This window comes from Papio anubis, chromosome 1 (assembly GCF_008728515.1).
Source record: "Papio anubis isolate 15944 chromosome 1, Panubis1.0, whole genome shotgun sequence".
NCBI lineage: Eukaryota > Metazoa > Chordata > Mammalia > Primates > Cercopithecidae > Papio > Papio anubis.
In genome coordinates this window covers 117,575,601-117,594,976 of record NC_044976.1, presented here as the reverse complement: position 1 = coordinate 117,594,976, position 19,376 = coordinate 117,575,601, and positions in this window count along the sequence as shown.

Below are 19,376 nucleotides of genomic sequence, written 5' to 3'. Positions count from 1 at the left end.
AGGCTGGAGTACAGAGGCACCATTTCAGCTTACTGCAGCCTTGACCTCTCAGGCCTCCCACTTCAGCCTCCTGAGTAGCTGGGACTATAGGTACGCACCACCACATCCGGGTAGTTTTATTTTTTTTGGTAGAGCTGGGGCCCCACTTTGTTGTCCAGCCTTGTCTCAAACTCCTAGGCTCAAGTGATCCTCCTGCCTCAGGCTCCTAAAGTTCTGGGATTACAAGCATGGTGTTTTTTTTTTTTTTTTTTTTTAATTCAAACTATCATTTTAAGTAGGTGCAAGCATGTGACCCAATTATGTCCTCTGGTCTGTTTATGTGTGAATATATACATATTGAGTTGCATATTTTTATCACAGAATACCATGTTTTCACCTTTCTATTACAGTTAAGACAGTATATTGTTTGCTTTTTGAGACAGAGTCTCACTCTGTCACCAGGGTGGAGTGCAGTGGTGCGATCTCGGCTCACTGCAATCTCTGTCTCTCGGGTTCGAGGGATTCTCCTGCCTCAGCCTCCCGAGTAGCTGAGATTACGGGCGTGTGCCACCACACCCAGCTAATTTTTGTATTTTTAGTAGGGACGGGGTTTCACCATGTTGGCCAGGATGGTCTTGATCTCCTGACCTCGTGATCTGCCCCCCTTGGTCTCCCAAAGCGTTGGGATTACAGGCGTGAGCCACCATGCCTGGCCTATTGATTTTTATAATAATGTGCAGAGGTAGGTTAAACTATGAATTTAATCTGAGGATGGTAAAGGGGCAACAATTACACCTGTATTATAAAAAGAACCATTGGTCTGATGGTGTCGGGAACCAGTGTGAAGGGTGTTGTACGGGTGAACTGAAGCAACAGCTTTACATTCCTACGGCTTCTCTTTGTGCCATAGGCACTCAACAGAAACTATGCTTTGCATACCCATGTGATCATTCTGTTTTTCACTTTCAGTACAGTATTCAATAAATTACATGAGACATTCAACCCTTTATTATAAAATAGCTACTATTAGAGAATAAGCAAGGCAGCTGGACCACACTTATTCCAAAAAATATACAAGGTGCTCAGGGAGAGAACCTGTCAGCATGGTCAGAGTAGGATCACCTCATTCAAACATCACATGCATCGTGTCATTTGACCTCCAGAACAATATCTTGTGGTAGGTGCTATGGGTTTTACAGCTGAGGAAGCAGAAGCCCAGAAAGGATAAGAAGCTCACTCAACATCACGCAGCCAGGAAGGTGCCAACCTCAGTTCTCACTGGGATTCTAGCACTTTTGGTCTAGTGTACAAATTCAACGAAATTAAACACATTCTAAACATTCTCAGACTCTTGTTTCTAGTGCCTCAATAGACAAATGATTGGGAAAGAAGATAATAAAACTGAGATTCTAATATGCATTGTTTTATATAACTCCTTGAATACCTTAATTTTTATACAATAACTAGTTCTCCCACCATGAGGTTTTAAACGTTAGGAGCAGAGGATGGTTTCAAGCCATCAGTCTCTGAGTTAGGGCCCCAGCACTTTCCAGGCACCATTCTGCAGGCTGGCTACTTGTCAAATAATAGTGATGATGATAATAATAATATAACAACTTTTAGCAGTCTTATACCCTAATACAAAAGATTCAGTGGTGGTGTCTACCTAACGAGGGCAGAGCTACCATCAGTGTAACAGCCTTCTGCTTCAAAGAGGAGGGTGCTAACAGCCTTGTTGTTTATGTTGAAGCAGAAGCACCTGGAGCATCTTAAGGTGAGCTGTTCATTCAATGAGCACATACTCAGTGCCTCTTGTGTGGCAGGCACTGTTGCAGGTATCGTCTACACTCTTGGCACTACAGTGCTCAGTGATTCCTCAGTACCTCCTGGGAATTTCAAACTCGTTAACTTGACGTTTAGGATTCTTCAACATCTAGCCCTGGCTTGCCTGTAGGGGCTGCCACACATGTCCGTGCATGCACAGTTCTGGCTGGTTTGGCATCGTTGGCTGCCTGCATGGCCACTCCTCAGTGCTTCCTGAAATCCCTCCCTAAGTCACACACTCAAACATCTCTGAAAATGGGGGCCATTCTTCCGTCATGGATCACATGTACAAAGCTCTCTCATAAGCAGAATTCTTCTATGGTACTTAGTTCCTCTGGCTGTGGCAAAGCCTCTGGAAAACCAAATGTAGAACTCATCTCTGAGTTCCTACAACACCCAGACTATTTCCTTGAGCAGAATAATTAAATAATTAATAGAGAACTTTTTATTGAAGGATCCATTCTTACTTAGGGAATCCCAGCCTGAATATTTTATTGTGGTGAAAATGACAAAAGGGGCTTGGATAAAATGACTGAACCATGTCAGTCTTTTTTCCAGAGGCATAAATGTGAAGAGGAAAGAGCTGAGAAGGCACATATATGACTTCTTTTCCTGACTCTATCTGGTTCCATAATTGGGAAAACATCCCCAACAGTTTCCTGCCTTTATTTTTGTTTATCATGAAAAATGAAACTAAGTTGAAGATGGGTCAGGATCTCACATACCAAGTCAACAGGAAATCAGAACTAGAATGCTTGGTGTTTGGGAGTGAGGGCAGTGAGAGAGCTAGTGCTTACCTTTTCTTTCTTTCTTTCTTTCTTTTTAATTATGAAAATCACAAAGTAAGATAAAAATCTTTGCTCCTTGTCTTCTTACCACTGAAGATCTTTGACATTACCCTAGCGGTTGCTTGCTGAAGCTCTGCAGGGAGAAAGATTCATTTTAAAAACTGATGCGGTGTCCACAATTCCATATGTAAAAGGATTTAAGGATCACCAAATGGGGTGGGCCCCAAAGCTTCACTGAGCCCTGATGAATGAATAGAACCACATTATAAGGTTCTCCAGAGAGTAGGGCAAAAGTTACCAATTGTTTTCCTGAAATATATCAACAAGAATGCAAGCCTAATTAACGAACCCCAAGGTTGATTTTTCTTGCTGCCTTTTTCTCTGTAAGACAAATAATAAATGAGTAAGGCTGAAAGTAAATGAGAACCATATTGGGAAAGTGATGCCTAGTCAAACTTTTGGCTGGGCTGGTTGCAAAGAGCTAAAGTTCTTTAATCATCTCACTGGAGATGTAGCCAAAAAATGCAATTTGAAACACACGCACACAAACACACACACACACACACACATCAACACACACATCTACACGTATTTCTACACCCACACCCTTCCCCCTTTTTACTGTAGATGAATCAAGATGGCAGAGACAGGATATGATGAGAACCATTCCTGTGCTCCACCTATTTTATAAAAGGCTTTGACCATTAGTAATCTTTGCTGCCTTGATTTGAGGAATCCATCTATGTATTCTTATTCTATAAATGTACACTGTGCATTGTGCATTGGCTATAAGAAGCTAATAAGCAACTGGATTTGATAATGAATTGGGAATATGCTAAGATGGCAACCTATTTAAAATCCAGATTCTTCTAACAGATAATTTTTCTAGAAGATAAATTTGTTTGGGCTTAAAAGAATACTACTGTCGGCCAGGTGTGGTGGCTCAAGCCTGTAATCCCAGCACTTTGGGAGGCAGAGGTGGGCAGATCACCTGAGGTCAGGAGTTTGAGACCAGCCCGGCCAACATAGAGAAACCTCATCTCTACTAAAAATACAAAAATTAGCCGGGCATGGTGGCACACACCTGTAATCCTAGCTACTCTGGAGGCTGAGGCAGGAAAATTGCTTGAACCCAGGAGGCGGAGGTTGCAGTGAGCTAAGTTTGCACCACTACACACCAGCCTAGGCAACAGAGACTCTGTCTAAAAAAAAAAAAAAAAAAAAGAATACTACATCTGAGGGTGGGAATGGAACGAGAAATGAAAACTGTATTATGATTGAGGTAGTTTTTTATTAGTTGACAAACTGACGAAACACAGAGGTTTTTCTTGCGTCAGGGTCAGTCAGGTCAATTTTATACAGAGGCAGAACTAATAGTTGAATATGGTGGTGTGATTTCAGGATGGTTTAGTATACACTCCATTCTACTCTACCTCACAGTACTTTGGAGTTTAAGGTCTGAAAAACTGCTGTTGTCTTTGTTAACAGAGAGGCAGAGGACATATCTATCTGGCTTAATGGAAGTTGGATGGGTGAGATGTGGACTTTTCAAATGAGGCCTCACTTAGATTGACATTAAATAAATTTGGCGCATTGTAAGAATATTTTTACCTAACTCATGATGTTTCCTTTTGTTAAAGGGAGCTCATTTAGTGTTACTCCTGTCCTCCTCGTCTCCATTGCTCACCCTTCCAGGGTGAATGGAGTATCTTACCTGATGGATACCTCTGGGCATGCTCAGCTCCATGTTCCTCCTTATTGGGAGTGAGTTGTTCACAGAGAGAAAGCATTTTATTTTGCTCTTCTAAGGGAGGGTTTTTCCTTATTGGAGTTCAGTACAGGCAGACCAACTTGGCTAACAGATTGCCACATCCTCCAACCCGGCCTCTACCAGAAACAAAGGATATTTTGGTTTTCCATTTGCCAGTCCTTTTTCAATTTGTACAGAACATTGGCAAAGAGGAGAGCTATTTATTGGGATTCCTTAGACACCCCAACATGGTTTAAGCATCAAGCAAACTGAATGGAGAACTTGAAAATTTTAGTTCTGATCCTAGTTCTGTCTTTCCTTAGGTGTTTGAATTTTGGGGAGACATATAACATTTCTCTGCTTCATTTTTCCTAAATGTAAAGCTAGTTCATAAAATCACTACCCTACAATTATACAGCAGTTTCCCTTTATCTGTGGAGAATATATATTAAGACTCCCAGTGGATGCCTAAAACTGCAGATAGTACCAAACCCTATATATACTGTGTTTTTCCATCTGGTAACTGAGACAGCTGCTAAGTGACTAACAGGTAGGTAGCATGTACAGAGTGGATATGCTGAACAAAGGCATGATTCACATCATGGGCAGGACGGACTGGGTGGCATGAGATTTAATCATGTTATTCAGAATGACATGCAGTCTAAAACTTAGGAATTGTTCATTTGTGAAATTTTCCATTTACTATTTTCAGACTGTAGTTGACCACAGGTAGCTGAAACAGTGGACTGCGAATAAGGGGGGACTACTGTATGTGTAGTGGAGTACCACACCACGACACATGTATATAATACAGTGTACTGTTGGAGACTTTTTTCTAGACAGAGAAGCTTTCAAGGCTCTACAAAGGCATAGCCTGAAAAATACCTGTTAGTTACATAAGAATTGGCTAATCAGATTATCATCTCTGGGAGAAAGATATAAATAGACTTTCTGATATTTGAGCCTTCACAAACTTGCCTATCTCCTTGGGAAGGTAAGCTCTGGTAAGGGGCTATGACATTTTTGCAAAAGGATCACGAGGGCTTCTGGGAAAACAGGAGCTGAGATCTCAACCCTGTGTTCCGAAGACCAAAGTTATAATGATCTTCCACAGGCTAAGGGAGCCCCCAACCAGGGCCAGGGATGGGGAAGACCAATAAACTCCCTGAAAACTAAATTATCTTGAAGAAAGGGGGAATCATGATGGCCTGGGCTCAACATGGAGTGATAGTCCATGGACCAATTAACAGTGACCACACTAATGCTGTAAAACAAACAACCACAAAATATCAGTGGAAAAACCAATACAGACTATTTTGCTAAGGAGTCTTTTAGTTGACTAAGGGTTGGCTGATATTTGCTAGACTCAGGAGCAAGGCTCTGATGATTTCCAATAGGCTCATTCAAATGTGTGCGGGTTTGCTGGAGCTCAGTCAATCTAGGCTGTTCTTGACTGCAGTGGCTCAGCTGAGTTCTGCAGTCAAATATACATGAGGCTTCTTAAGGCTCAGCCATAGAACTAACACACTGTTTTCAACTTTTTCTATTGGCCAAGGCAAGTCACATGGCCAAGTCCAAATTTAAGAGTGGGAAAATATATTCTGCCCCTCCCTGCTATCCTTGTTATGAGACAGGTTCTCACTCTATCGCCCAGACTGGAGTGCAGTTGATGGTTACAGCTAACTGCAGCCTTGACCTCTTAGGCTCAATTGATCTTCCCACCTCAGCCTCCTGAGTAGCTGGGACTACAGGTGCATACCACGATGCCTGGCTAATTTTTGTATTTTCTGTAGAGATGAGGTCTCACTATGCTGCCCATGCTGGTCTCAAACTGCTGGGCTCAAGCAATCCTCTCACCTTGTCCTCTTGAAGTGTTAGGATTACAGGCATGAGCCACTACACCTAGCCACTCTGCCCCTTTAGTAGAGAAACCTCAAAGTTATGTGGCAAAGGACATGGATATAAGGAGGGATGGAGAACTGACTAATGATGCAATCTGTCAGAGTAGAGGAGGGTAGTTTTGGGCACACATCATAAGGTTCATAGCGAGAGGTCCTCCAGACACAAGCACCTAGGCACCAATGTTTGTGCCTTTAAAAGAAAAACTTCAGCTGAATTAAATTTAAAGGAGTTTAATTGAGCAATGAACAATTCGTGAATTGGGCAGCCCCCAGAATCACAGCAGATTCAGAGAGACTACAGGGATGCCTCGTGGTCAGAACAAATCTATAGACAAAAAAAGGAAAGTGTTGTATAGAAATCAGAAGTGAGGTACAGAAACAGCTGTATTCATTACAGATTGGCGTTTGCCTTACTTGAGCACAGTTTGACCACTTATCAGTGTATGAGGGGTTGAAGTATGGCCACTGGGATTGGTCAAGACTCAGCTATTGTTGCAGGTGCACACTCCTAAGTTTTCAATCTTGTCTGCCTATTAAGCTAGGTTACAGTGCATCCACAAGGACTCAAATATAGAAATACAGAGTCTTTCTCAGGTCATATCTAGTTTGCTTTAACAGTGCTCTGGAGGATGATGGCTGAGTAAGGAAATGTGAGTTTAAAAGGGTTGTAATCTTTGCATGGAGAACTACAGTGACCTAAGCAAGGCCATCTTAACATCAGAAGCCAAGGGTAGCTGTCAACTCCTGTAGGGCCTACAGTGATTAGTGGATCTGGCAAATGTTCAATTCTCTCACCAGAAGATAATGTGTAAGTTCTTGGAACTCTTGTACAATCTGAGGGTATTGAGATGCGGGGGAGGAGAATTCAAAAACAAGATTCTGGATTTCCTGATAATACGTGCATAAGATATGGGTTGTTCAAACAAGTTTAGCCTAAAGCTGCCTCCTTACATATTTTAAGTTCAACCTAAAGGTTTCTCTATACATCGTGAACTCTAATAAATGAAGGTGTAAACAGACCATAGCCTACACTTGTGCCAGTCACTGAGTTTTGGCCAATCAAATGTGGCCAACTCTTTGAACTGTGTTCAAATAAGGCAAACGCTGAGCTATAACCAATCCAGCTATTTTTGTGCCTCATTTCTGTTTTCTGTATATCACCTTCCTTTTTTTCTGTCCATAAATCTTCTTCCACCATGTGCTGCACTGGAGTCTCAAAGCCTATTCTGGCTCAGGAGGCTGCCTGATTTGGGAATCATTCACTTCTCAATTAAACTCCTTTAAATTTAATTCAGCTGAGATTTTTCTTTTATCAGGGTTAAATGGAAAATTTAATAGAGAGATAGTTAAATATGGACCCTGAATTAGTGATACAATTTCGTGTACAAATAAAAACCACTCACAAATGAATTCACCTCATCTATCGCTGCCACTCTCCTCTTTTTCCTTTCATTCTCCTTTTTCTTTCTGATTTTCCAAAGTTTATAATTATAGATAATGAAGAAAGTGTCATGATTCTGTAAAGGAAATGTCTCAGGCCCCTTCAAGCTGGGCACTACTCAGGGCAAGTCTGTCTCCCATTCTATTCAAAGTCACCCCTCTGCTCACAGAGATAGATGCATATTCTTATTCCCTCCTTTGGAAAGACTTATTAGGAACTCAAAAGAATGCAACCATTTATCTCTCATCTATTCATGACCTGTAAGCCCCCAAGGTTGGACGGGGGAGGGCCTTGCTGGATGGAACTAATGTACTTCTTACTTATATTGGCCGATGTCTCATGTCGCCCTAAAATGTATAAAACCAAGCTGTGCCCCTATCCCCTTGGGCACATGTCACCGGGACTTCCTGAAGCTGTGTCACTGGCGCATCCTCAACCTTGGCAAAATAAACTTTCTAAATTAACTGAGACCTGTCTCAGATTTCTCGGTTCACATTTTGGTAACCGTGGGGGGATTCTGAGTGGAGGTGCCCCTGATCTTTCACAAATCTCCTGTCGGTGCTTGGTACCAGCACAAACTAACTTTATGACTCAAACCAATAGGACAATTTGCTGAGGTCTGAGTGTACCCCCTCCAGAGAATCCCAGATCTCCCCAAATTTGGTTGAGATTTAAAGTTTATTTTGCTGTACAGCTCCTCTTTGGTTTTCGGAGTTTTACTTGCTTCCAACATAAGGAAGGCAGGTATTTCTTGCTTCCATGATGATGGAAGGCAGGTAACTCCTTTATGGAGTTTGAGCTGGCTTCCAACAAGGAAGATGAGGTTTTTTTTTGTTTTGTTTTTTTCCCTTCTTCTAGGATGCTAGAGAGCAGTCTTCAGCCTGAGACCCATCTCTAGGTAAGTAACTGAATTGGAGCTTGTCTTGGTTAAAGTTAAGATGAACAACAAACTGGTCTTAATTTCTGCTTACCATTAGAGGGCTCAGTGATCATATTGTTGGGGTTTTTTGTTGTTGTTTGTTCCTGTCTGAAGTTGTTGTTTAAGGATCCTAACTGTAGTCTGAAGATACATTCTAAAGGGTCTTCTCTATTGCTTTTTCTCCCAAATTTAATCTTAATTTGGTTTGTCTGTGTGCATTTGCATGAGGAACTGAACCGTTGTTTTCATAATAAGAGACTGAGCCTTCTCAGCTCTGAAGGAAAGGGCAGTTTGCTCCTCCCAGCCGAAGGATGTCCCTGGATGACCAAGACCTCATGGGAGTGTCTGGGGGTTGATCCCCTCCATGATGTGAAGCAGCCCCGCATGGAAATCCCCAACAAAAATTAATTTTAAAAATGGCTCATCCGGGAAACGCATATGAGGACTGATCACCCAGCGTTTTGAGCCTTCTGTGAGGTCATAGACCTTTGGAGAGAGAAACTGAGACATGTAAAAGGGTGGAGATGACTCAGTGGTGACACACCATGGAGTCCTGCTCACAAGCAGCATATATTGATCCACCACAGAAAAGCCCTAGACCATAACTCCGTTCCTCCATTTAAAAAAAAAAAAAAAAGGCAGGAAACAATCTAAGAATGAGGAGAAAACAAGGAGAATGACCCCCTTTTGAGCACTCCATAGGTTTTATGTCACCTCTACTTGCCAAAGTTTACATAAAATGGAAATAATATAGTCTTTGTGCACATTTACATTAAGAAAAAAGAGCCCTAAGGTCGACCTGCAAACTATGGAGTCCCTAAGTCCTGTTTTTCTTTTCTTCCTGCTCTGAATCTGCTGTTATATTTCCATTATATTTCCATTAAGATAAAAACCACTGTTTAGACCCAAGAAGTTCTTTTTGCAAGCTGGTAAATTTGTATTTATCTCATGGCTAAAAGTTCTGAAGTAAAAACTGTAGGAACTTCTTGTATGTGTGTGTGTACATGTGTATTTATCTATTTAAAAGTTCTTTATAATTTATATAACCCAACCTTTTTCTCTCTGCATCTTACAATGTAATTTTTGCTATTTGACTTTCACATGAGCTGCTTCCTTTAATATGCAAATTTAAGGCTATTTAGTTGACAACAGCCTAGGGTGGTAAAACAGGTTATCAGGAATCTGAAAGTCTAAGATAGGAAAAAAAATGTTTTGTGAAAATAAAATATACTTTTATCAGCATGCCTAATATGTCTCTGTATTTATGTGTGTGTACACAAAGTTTCACTGCTAAAAAAAATATAAAAGAGCTCTAATTAATCGACTTTAAAAAAAAGTGCCTAAGTCAGATACTAAAAAAGCAAAGACTAGTCAAATGCTTTTTCAAGTTTATGTATTTTAAGTAAAATCTTTAATAAATAAGCTAGCTTTAAAATTATTGGTAAAGTAATATGAGAAATGTCTTAAGAATTGCCAGCATACATTTTTATTTGCATTTATTAGTCAAGCAATTTCATTCTTATCCCTGCCAAATACTATAAGGTGTCAAAATTTGGCACAAGGGTTACAAAATTATAAACCCAGCCCCAAACAGAATGATCTTTGCTTTTGTAATTTTTAATAAATAAGACATTGATACTGGTTTAATGAAAATAGCTGCATCTTAAATTTAGTAAGATTACTATGAATTCTAATCTTTTGACTTTAGGCAGTCTAGTCCACAGGCAATAAGGATGTTTGTTTTGGGAAAGGACTGTTTGTTTCAAAGTTAAACTATAAACTAAGTTCCTCCTAAAGTTAGTTTGGCCTATGCCTAGGAATGAACAAGGGTAGCTTGGAGGTTAACAACAAGATGGAGTCAATTATGTCAAATCTTTTTTTCACCATCTTTGTTATAATTTTGAAATGGTGGTTTTATCACTTTAAATCATGACTATCACAGTTTTCATAAATAATCTAGGTAAACAATTAAAATAAAATAATTAGGTAAATGTACTGGGATAAACACCTGTAGACAAACTGATCATAATTTAGAATATAAAGTTATATTAAATTAAACAATAGACATTTTATTATGTGGGTATTTTCCAAGAAACATATATTGTAGGAAAACATTCTTGCTTAAAAAAAGGGGGTGTCCCTTTTTTAAAAGAAAGTTGTACAAGTTTTGTCTAATTCCAAACTTATTTAAAGGTTATGTATAAAACAAGGTAAAAGGAACCAGAGAATAAAACGAGATGTAAAGAAAGTCATAACAATAAACAGGTTCATTTTGTGATAAGAAAACTTAAAGAGAAATAATTTTATATGAGAAAGAATCTTGTATGGTAAATGCAGTTTTAAAATAAAATAATTAAATGATTGGTTGTTTAAGAAAGAGAGATGTCCAGGACAAACCAGAAAGTCCAAGCATGTCACGAACAGGCTGCATAAGTCACAATAAGAGGATTTATATTAAAATAAAAACTTTAATATGATCTAGTTGTCATATTGTCATCAAGTTTTGGCTTGCTTAGGAAAAAAAAAAAAACTGAGACAAATTTTTTTAAAAAATTAAGGTTATTGGCCGGGCGCGGTGGCTCAAGCCTGTAATCTCAGCACTTTGGGAGGCCGAGACGGGTGGATCACGAGGTCAGGAGATCGAGACCATCCTGGCTAACCCGGTGAAACCCCGTCTCTACTAAAAAATACAAAAAACTAGCCGGGTGAGGTGGCGGGCGCCTGTAGTCCCAGCTACTCGGGAGGCTGAGGCAGGAGAATGGCGTGAACCCGGGAGGCGGAGCTTGCAGTGAGCTGAGATCCGGCCACTGCACTCCAGCCTGGGCGACAGAGCGAGACTCCGTCTCAAAAAAAAAAAAAAAAAAAAAAAAAAATTAAGGTTATTACAACCATGTATCTTCCTGTATGTGCTTTTAAAGTCCTTGTGACATTGAGTTACAGGGTTTTGACTCCTGGGTCTAAAAAGGACACCAAGTCCAGCTAAATCTTAAACACTGACAGCAATTAAACCTCATCTTCAGGCCTGATAGAAGATGCTAATCAAAATAAACTGCATTCCTGACACATGGGGCAATAAATTAAAGCTATTCAACTCCTCAAGGCCCAGGCACTACTGAGGGAGAGATGGACACATAAGATTGTAAGGGTCAATTTTGAAAGATAAAATAAGTTCTGTTTCTCTATAAGTTAATCATTAATGTTAAAGGCACACCAAGGCAAGACAAGCATATGGGCCCCTGTGTCAGATTAACAAGGTTTTCTTGAAGCATTAACCAACTCCTATATAAAGGTTATAAAGATTATAAAAGGCTTATGGAAGCTATATCTTACAGTCAAGATTAAAATTTTAGAGATTGTTTATAAAATTTTGAAAAAAAAATTAATTGGCCTCATGCTGGCTTTTTTTTTTTTTTTTTTTTTTTTTTTCCGGATGGAGTCTCACTCTGTCACCCAGGCTGGAGTGCAGTGGCACAATCTCAGTTCACTGCAAGCTCCGCCTCCTGGGTTCATGTCATTCTCCTGCCTCAGCCTCCTAAGTAGCTGAGACTACAGGTGCCCACCACCATACCCAGCTAATTTTTTGTAATTTTAGTAGAGATGAGGTTTCACCATGTTAGCCAAGATGGTCTCGATCTCGTGACCTCGTGATCTGCCTGCCTCAGCCTCCCAAAGTGCTGGGATTACGTGCTGTTTTTATTAGGGTTTATTGTTTGGAAAATTAAGCCTTCTGTCTCAAAGAATAAAAGTGTTTGTCTGGTTTTTTTTTTTTTTTTTGTAAATATTTGCGTTATCACTTTGGTTAAATGAATGACTTATTTTACTATGACCTGTGATTCTATTTTGTGATATCAAGTGTTTAAAACCTTTGATGTTTGACAAACTTTCCAAAATAAAATTATAAATTATGTCTTTTTATGACCTAATTAATTCTTTAAGATATTAGGTTCCCTAAAGTCCAAAAAATGCTACATAATTTGATTATTTGGTACAAAAATTATACAGGAATATGCAATGGTGTTTGGTTTCCTTTGGGCTATATTTGTATAAATAGGTTATTGTTATGTATTCCAAAATTATGGGAAACTCCTATAATTCTGATATAACTTAGTGTACATTATCAGTAATAATCATAACTATTATGGTAAAATCATTGTGTGCTATAGAGGTAACAAATTTCCTTGTCAACTGTGTCTTTGACTAAGGCTGCCCTAAAACTTTTTGTCATCCACGGACAATTGTTATCTTATTTTGGTCCTCTTTAGAAGGTGGTTTTATAATCAGCTATAAAACTCTTAACAGGTGCTCTTGAATGCAGGTTTCTGATAACTCTGGAGACTGTGACATCAGAATAGAGGAAAAACTTTCAGGACTCATGGAGAGCTAAAATGTTCATGAATATCAAGAAGAACAGGAATATACTACATGGACTGAACTAATCTTTTTGACTTTTTTGCTTAAAATGTTTGCTGATCCTTTGTTTTGTTTTTCAGAGTCTTAAAACTTTTCTTTTATGCTATTGACAGCTTTTAACAACTCAGAATACTTGTATGAACAAAATTAGGAGCATATTTCTTTCTCTCTACCTGATTTCTTCAGAATTTGGAAACTATTTGTGAGTATTTTTAACTTATGGCAATACAGTTATTTGCATAAGTGCCATAAGAATCTGTTTTCATTTGTAACAGGAAACAATTGGAGAAAGTGGTTATTTCACCAAGGTTTTGACTGGAATGGTGTGCTTTCTTTTAAGGAATCAAACTTGACTTATGGAGCCAATAAAACTCTTGGAAAAACTGTCCTCAAATTTTGTGTATACAGTTTGCATACAGGGTTTCTGACTTGTGGTAAATAATGAATGTCACTTTCTGACAGGCCCACAAGCCCCAGGTTTATCTTAAAACCTCAAGAGGAGAGGAAATTCACCCAACTCATAGATATTTGATGACACAAATCCATGCCTGGTTTGGATTTAAAAAATCTCATCTGAGATTCTTCTTATGAAATAAGTTCCATCAAAGCCAATTTAAAAACCTTTGTAAAAGAAAAGAAAAGAAAAATATATATATATACACACACACACATATATATAATTGCCACACTGTATACAAATAATTAGGCCAAGTATAATAAAGCAAACCAGTCCTGCCATAATTTGTCTTCAGTACAAATGGGAAGCTGGAGAGATAAAAATTATGTTTCAAAACTATAGTAACCCTGTTGTTAGATTGTAGTCTTGCCTGATGTTTTTTTCAAGTTCTATTATTTTCTACTGTTTGAATTGAATTCTAATTTTTCTTGGCTACAAGTCTTCAAAATAATGTTTTCAATTTTTTTCCTTCTTTTTTTTCAAGTTTTTCCCAATTTGAAATCACTGAAAACTAAGTTTTGCTTTCTTAAAACCCTGTGAACTGAAGCCAGGCAACTTAAACTTCAGAAGAAAATAACAGCAACCTATTTACATACATAAGCCACTTGCATACCTGCCTACTAATATATGGACTTCAGAGTAATATGGCCTATATACATTTTTCCAGGATTGTTCTTTTGTTTATTGTTGTTTTTCTCCCTTCTTCCCCCAATTTTCTCTTCATAGGACATGAGACTTCACAGCCTGCTAAAAATAAGCTTTTGGGACACACCTGTCTAGGAATAAACAGTCCTAGCCTTGAGAGATCAGATGAAACCTGAGGCCAGAGACTCATTTTCTTCTAAAATGCTTTCTCCAAAAGATTTTTAAAAACAAAAGAGGGGAAATGTGAAAGGAAAATATCTTGAGCCCCTTCAAGCTGGGAACTGCTCAGGACAAATCTGTCTCTCATTCTATTCGAAGTCATTTCTCTGCTCAGAGATAGATGTATATTCTGATTGCCTTCTTTGGAAAGACTTATCAGAAATTCAAAAGAATGCAACCATTTGTCTCTCACCTACCTGTGACGTGGAAGCCCATATGGTAAAGGGGGCTTGCTTTGAGTTGTCCCTACTTTTTTGGATGGAACGAATGTACTTCTTACATGTATTGATTGATGTCTCATGTTTCCCTAAAATGTATAAAACTAAGCTGTGCCCCGGCCACCTTGGGCATATGTTGTCAGAACTTCCTGAGGCTGTGTCACAGGTGCATCCTCAACTTTGGCAAATAAACTTTCTAAATTAACTGAGACTTGTCTCAGATTTTCTGGGTTCACAATTGCTACTTGGAAAATTGTCGATATTGTGAATGAGAGGGATTTGAAGTATCATTCTGCTTCTCTCTGTCCCCAAAATCAGTTTTGGAATTATCCTTTCTCTCTCATTTCCAAAGATTAAGTATGAAATAAAAATGTAACCCCCAAGGCTACATCCAATCAGGACAATGATTTTCTGATTTTTGTCCCTTGTTCAGGTAAGGAATCCCTTTTTCTTATAGTACTATGGGCAATCTGATACGAAAACAGTGGTGCTGGTTGTGAAACCGCCTTTGCAAAATTGTAACTGAGGAAATTATAACAGTGAAATAAATCAGACTTGACTAACTCTATCTTGCTTCCAACCCTTAAGCTGTCATTAATTCCTGGGCATAGGTGGAACTAACTTTGGGAAGGAGTTCAGTTCATGGTTTGAATCTGAAACAAAATTGATAAGAGTGCTTTCCCAAAAAGACCCCCTTCTTGTCTGAGGCCCAGTCTGCCTTTGCAGGACTAACAAATTAGCTACAAGATTAGAAATTACAATTTAGGGCTCATGCACCCTCTGGCTCCAAGAGTCTGAACCTCCCCAGATTGCTCCTGGGGGTAACATCACTATTGTAAAACCTAAATTCGGCACTTGAGATATTTTGCAGACCCTGCATTTGATGAATCAGCCGACACTACCCAGACCTGTAATCTGGCCCAACTAGTTCTGCCATTATACCCAGGAACAGAAGACATTAAGGAAACCTAACTTCAACCCACGATGATTCCATCTCCAACCTGACCAACCAGCACTCCCCACTTCCAAGCCCCTATACACAAAATTCTTTAAAAACTCTGATCCCCAAATGCTTGGGGGGGCTGATTTGAGTAATAATAAAACTCTGGTCTCCCACAGAGCCAGCTCTGCATGAATTACTCTTTCTCCATTGCAATTCCCCTGTCTTGATAAATCGGTTCTGTCTAGGTGGCAGGCAAGGTGAACACATTGTGTGGTTGCAGTTGGCTATGTGTTTAGAGGAGGACGATTTGAGAACAAGAGATATTCTGTGATGTACAGTGCTCCCCCTTCCCCAAACATGTGAGGTCAGCCAGCATATCTCTTCCACACTCTCACGCTGTCCAAAGTCTGAAGTCACATAGGTCATGAGCAAACATGTTTAATGAGTAAAGAAAGAACTGCTGGTCTCACAGACCTTTTAAAGGGCTTGCCCCCACAAATTCAATATCTTGTTTGCTCTCCAGGGCCTGTGAAGCCCTCTGAGCCTACCCTACCTGCTCATGCCTACTAAAGGAAAGGACAGCTTTGAAAGCTGAAGTCTAGTTATCAGGAGTTAGTGCTTTTATGCACACCTGTAAAGAAGGAGGGGAACGGAATTCAGTGCTTTGGGAATATCAATATGCTTTTGTGTAGAGAGGATATGTAGGTGTGGCTTGCAGAGTGTAATTAACAAGAGTGAGGTCTGGTGTAAAGAAAGTGATTTATTCCAAAGTCAGTTTAGGGGAAAAAGTACAGGATTCCTGCCTAAGGGGACCACTTTGCTTATGGGGCAGAAACTGGATACTTTTAAAGGGGAAGGCACACAGAGGAGGAAGTCAGCAGGTAGGGGGGCATCCAAGTGCTAGCTCTGGTGCTTTATCTACTGAGCTGTAGAGCTGGTGACTGTTGGTGCCTTTGTGGACAGGACCAGGCCCAAAACTCCCCAGGTGGGAGAGAGTTTTTGTAGCGGGACTTTGGGTTGTAAATCAACTGTTTTCTCTTGAGGCTTTCTCCTGGTGGGAGTTTCTAAGCACAAAGATAAACTTGCCTTGTAGGGAGTGTCTGGTGAAGGGGAGGAAAAAGGCTATATTTGCATTTTTAAAGGGCCAAGTAGGAAGGGGCTTAAAAGACAAAGGTACAAATGGTGTATTGGATAATCTCTCCCCTCCAGTCCCAGGAATGCATGTTTTGGATTCATATAGATGCAGATACAAATCCTGGCTTTGTTGATGATTAAAACTGACCAGGGGTAGATACCGAGTCTCTTCCATCTCACATAGTGGGGACAGTAATGAATACATCATAAAGTCATTATGACTAGATGAGAGGATATGTATAAAGTACTTGGCATAAAACAATAGCTAATATAGCAAGTATTCATTCACAAAACACAGACAAAGGTAGGCATCTGATCCTCATATTTCCTCTTCAACTCTCTTCTCTCTACCCAGCTTACAGAGCGTTATCTATTGGGCTTGGAAGTGGGGGAGGATGCAGATAGGGAAAAATGAATGCTGCCAGCTTATAGCTCTATTTAGATGTTTTCTGTCTTATTTCTGGATAACGCCTTCTGAAGTCAAGGAATTTGGTCTTCCTGCTCCCTGTTTCTGCAGTATTTGGATTATGGGCAGCTATTCAGGGCACAGGTGAATGATGTATGTGAGAATATGTGTGGGGAACGTGTTCATTAATACTACATATTAGTCCATACCTAGTCTGCTATCACTGCCGAAGCATCTGGTTGGTCTTTGTTCCAGTAGGTAGCGCACTGTCCAGTGATCCTCAAGAGGAGGGGTTTTATTTTCTAAAAAGGCATCTACGGATGAAGAAGAGCATTGACCATGGTGGGAGGTGACCTGGGTGGAGTACAGACACTGCCTCTTCATTGCTACATTGCTAGGTGACCTTGAACACTTAATCCCTTTGAGCCTAGGTTTTCTCATTTTAAATTAGGGCAAGGGTCATAATAATACCTTTCTTTCAATGTTGTTAAAAAAATTAAGTAAAGGCCATTAAAATTGCAAGTACAGTTTTTCTAAATCTCCCATACAACTTAATTATCTTACTATTGAAGGTTGCACATATAAAATGGGAAGTGAAAAGTTAACTGTTCTCCCAGACATTTTGGTAAGAATACTAAGGTGATAATGATGCCAACATAAGTAAGTAATTTACAAGAATAGTTCTACAGATTTCTGGTGTTTAAAGTTATCTCAAATAGGATTTCAAAAATATTAGCAAATCGTGATGTAGTCTGTATTATGGACTTGACACTCTTCTGAGCATTTCAGATTTATTATTTCATTTAATTCCATGCTAAGCAGTATAATCTTGGAGAAAATTTAGCTTTGATTTGAAATTTGACAAAATAATTTATATGTCTGCCATGGACCGAATTTTGTTCACCCAAAATTAACATTAACTAAAGTTAATTAAATTTAAATTAAAATTAAAATTAACTAAAAATTAAAATTAACTAAAGTCCTAGCCCATGATATGATGGTTTTTGGAAGTGGAGCCTCTGGGAGGTAATTAGTGTTAGATGAAGTCCTGAGGGTGGGGGCTTCATGGTGGGATTGGTACCCTTATGAGAAGAGACACCAGAGTGCTTGCTCTCTCTTGCACTCTCTCTCTCCCTGTGATGTGAGGTTGCAGCATGTTGGTGCTGTCTACAAGCCAGGAAGACAGCCCTCACCAGAAACCAACCATGCTGACACTTTAATCTTGGACTTCCAGTTTCCAACACTGTGAGAAAATAAATTTATGTTGCTTAAGCCACCGAGGCTAGTATTTTTTATGGCAGCCCAAACTGACTAATACAATAATCTTAATGCTCTCTTTCTCTGTGGTTGGTTCTCTCCCATTGGCCCTGGGCAACATCTGTTGATAGAACTTTGCTTCAGTGTAATTGAAAAAGCAAGCAAACATGTATCAACATCTGTAAACGTTTTCACTCAGTCCACCATGGAACTAAAATTCAACCAATGTTTACCATGCTTTTATCCTCTTTTGCACCCACCTTCAACCAATACAGTTATTTCTAGAAAGAATTTGGGCAAGCTTCTGCCTTTGTTCAAATATGCATGTGGCCAAGAGGTATTTTTCCTCCATTTTTTTTTGAAAGAAACCTAATGAGTTCTTTTCTCATCCTCTCTATTAAATTACAAATTCCTTGAAAACAGTATCATTCTTGTTATTGAGTGATATGCAAATTCTAGTGTAGCAACCTCATATCTCTTGGACACTCAAGACATATCTGCTAAATTGACCCAAAATTTTTAAAAGGGGACCTCAGATCAGTTTGGGCTTAGAAAAATGGAGGAGTTGGGAGGGGGGTGTGCCACAGAGATGAGTCCAAACCTGAGGCCTTGAGAACAAAATGCAGGGAAAACCAAAGTGCAAACATCAAGGCCAAGTCCCAGGGCAAGAGAAGCTGCCTGAAATAAGGAGTCATTTGAAATTGGAGGGGAGTAGGAGCCACTCTGGAATGCAGACAGGAGGCCTGCCACCGCTGCTAAAAGTGTCGCTACTGTCCCTAGGCTTCCCGATAGGTCAGCTGGAGAATGGGATATGCCACTCACATATACAAGGCCGTTCATGTACAGGCTGGGGCCTGACATTTCATCTTTGTATTCATCCTCATGCCGTTCTTTCAAGGGTGGTTCCTTCTCAACCCGGTTTGTTTATAAACATCCAGGACAGCAGTCCCCTGCACACTGTAGGGGTTAAATCTTTGTTGACATGGATTGCAAGTCATTGTCCATAGGGCTTGGGTGGGGAAGGAAGCTGGGATTAGCCTGGAGCCTCTGTAGAAGATCTGTTTCATCCTAAATTACATTCAGAA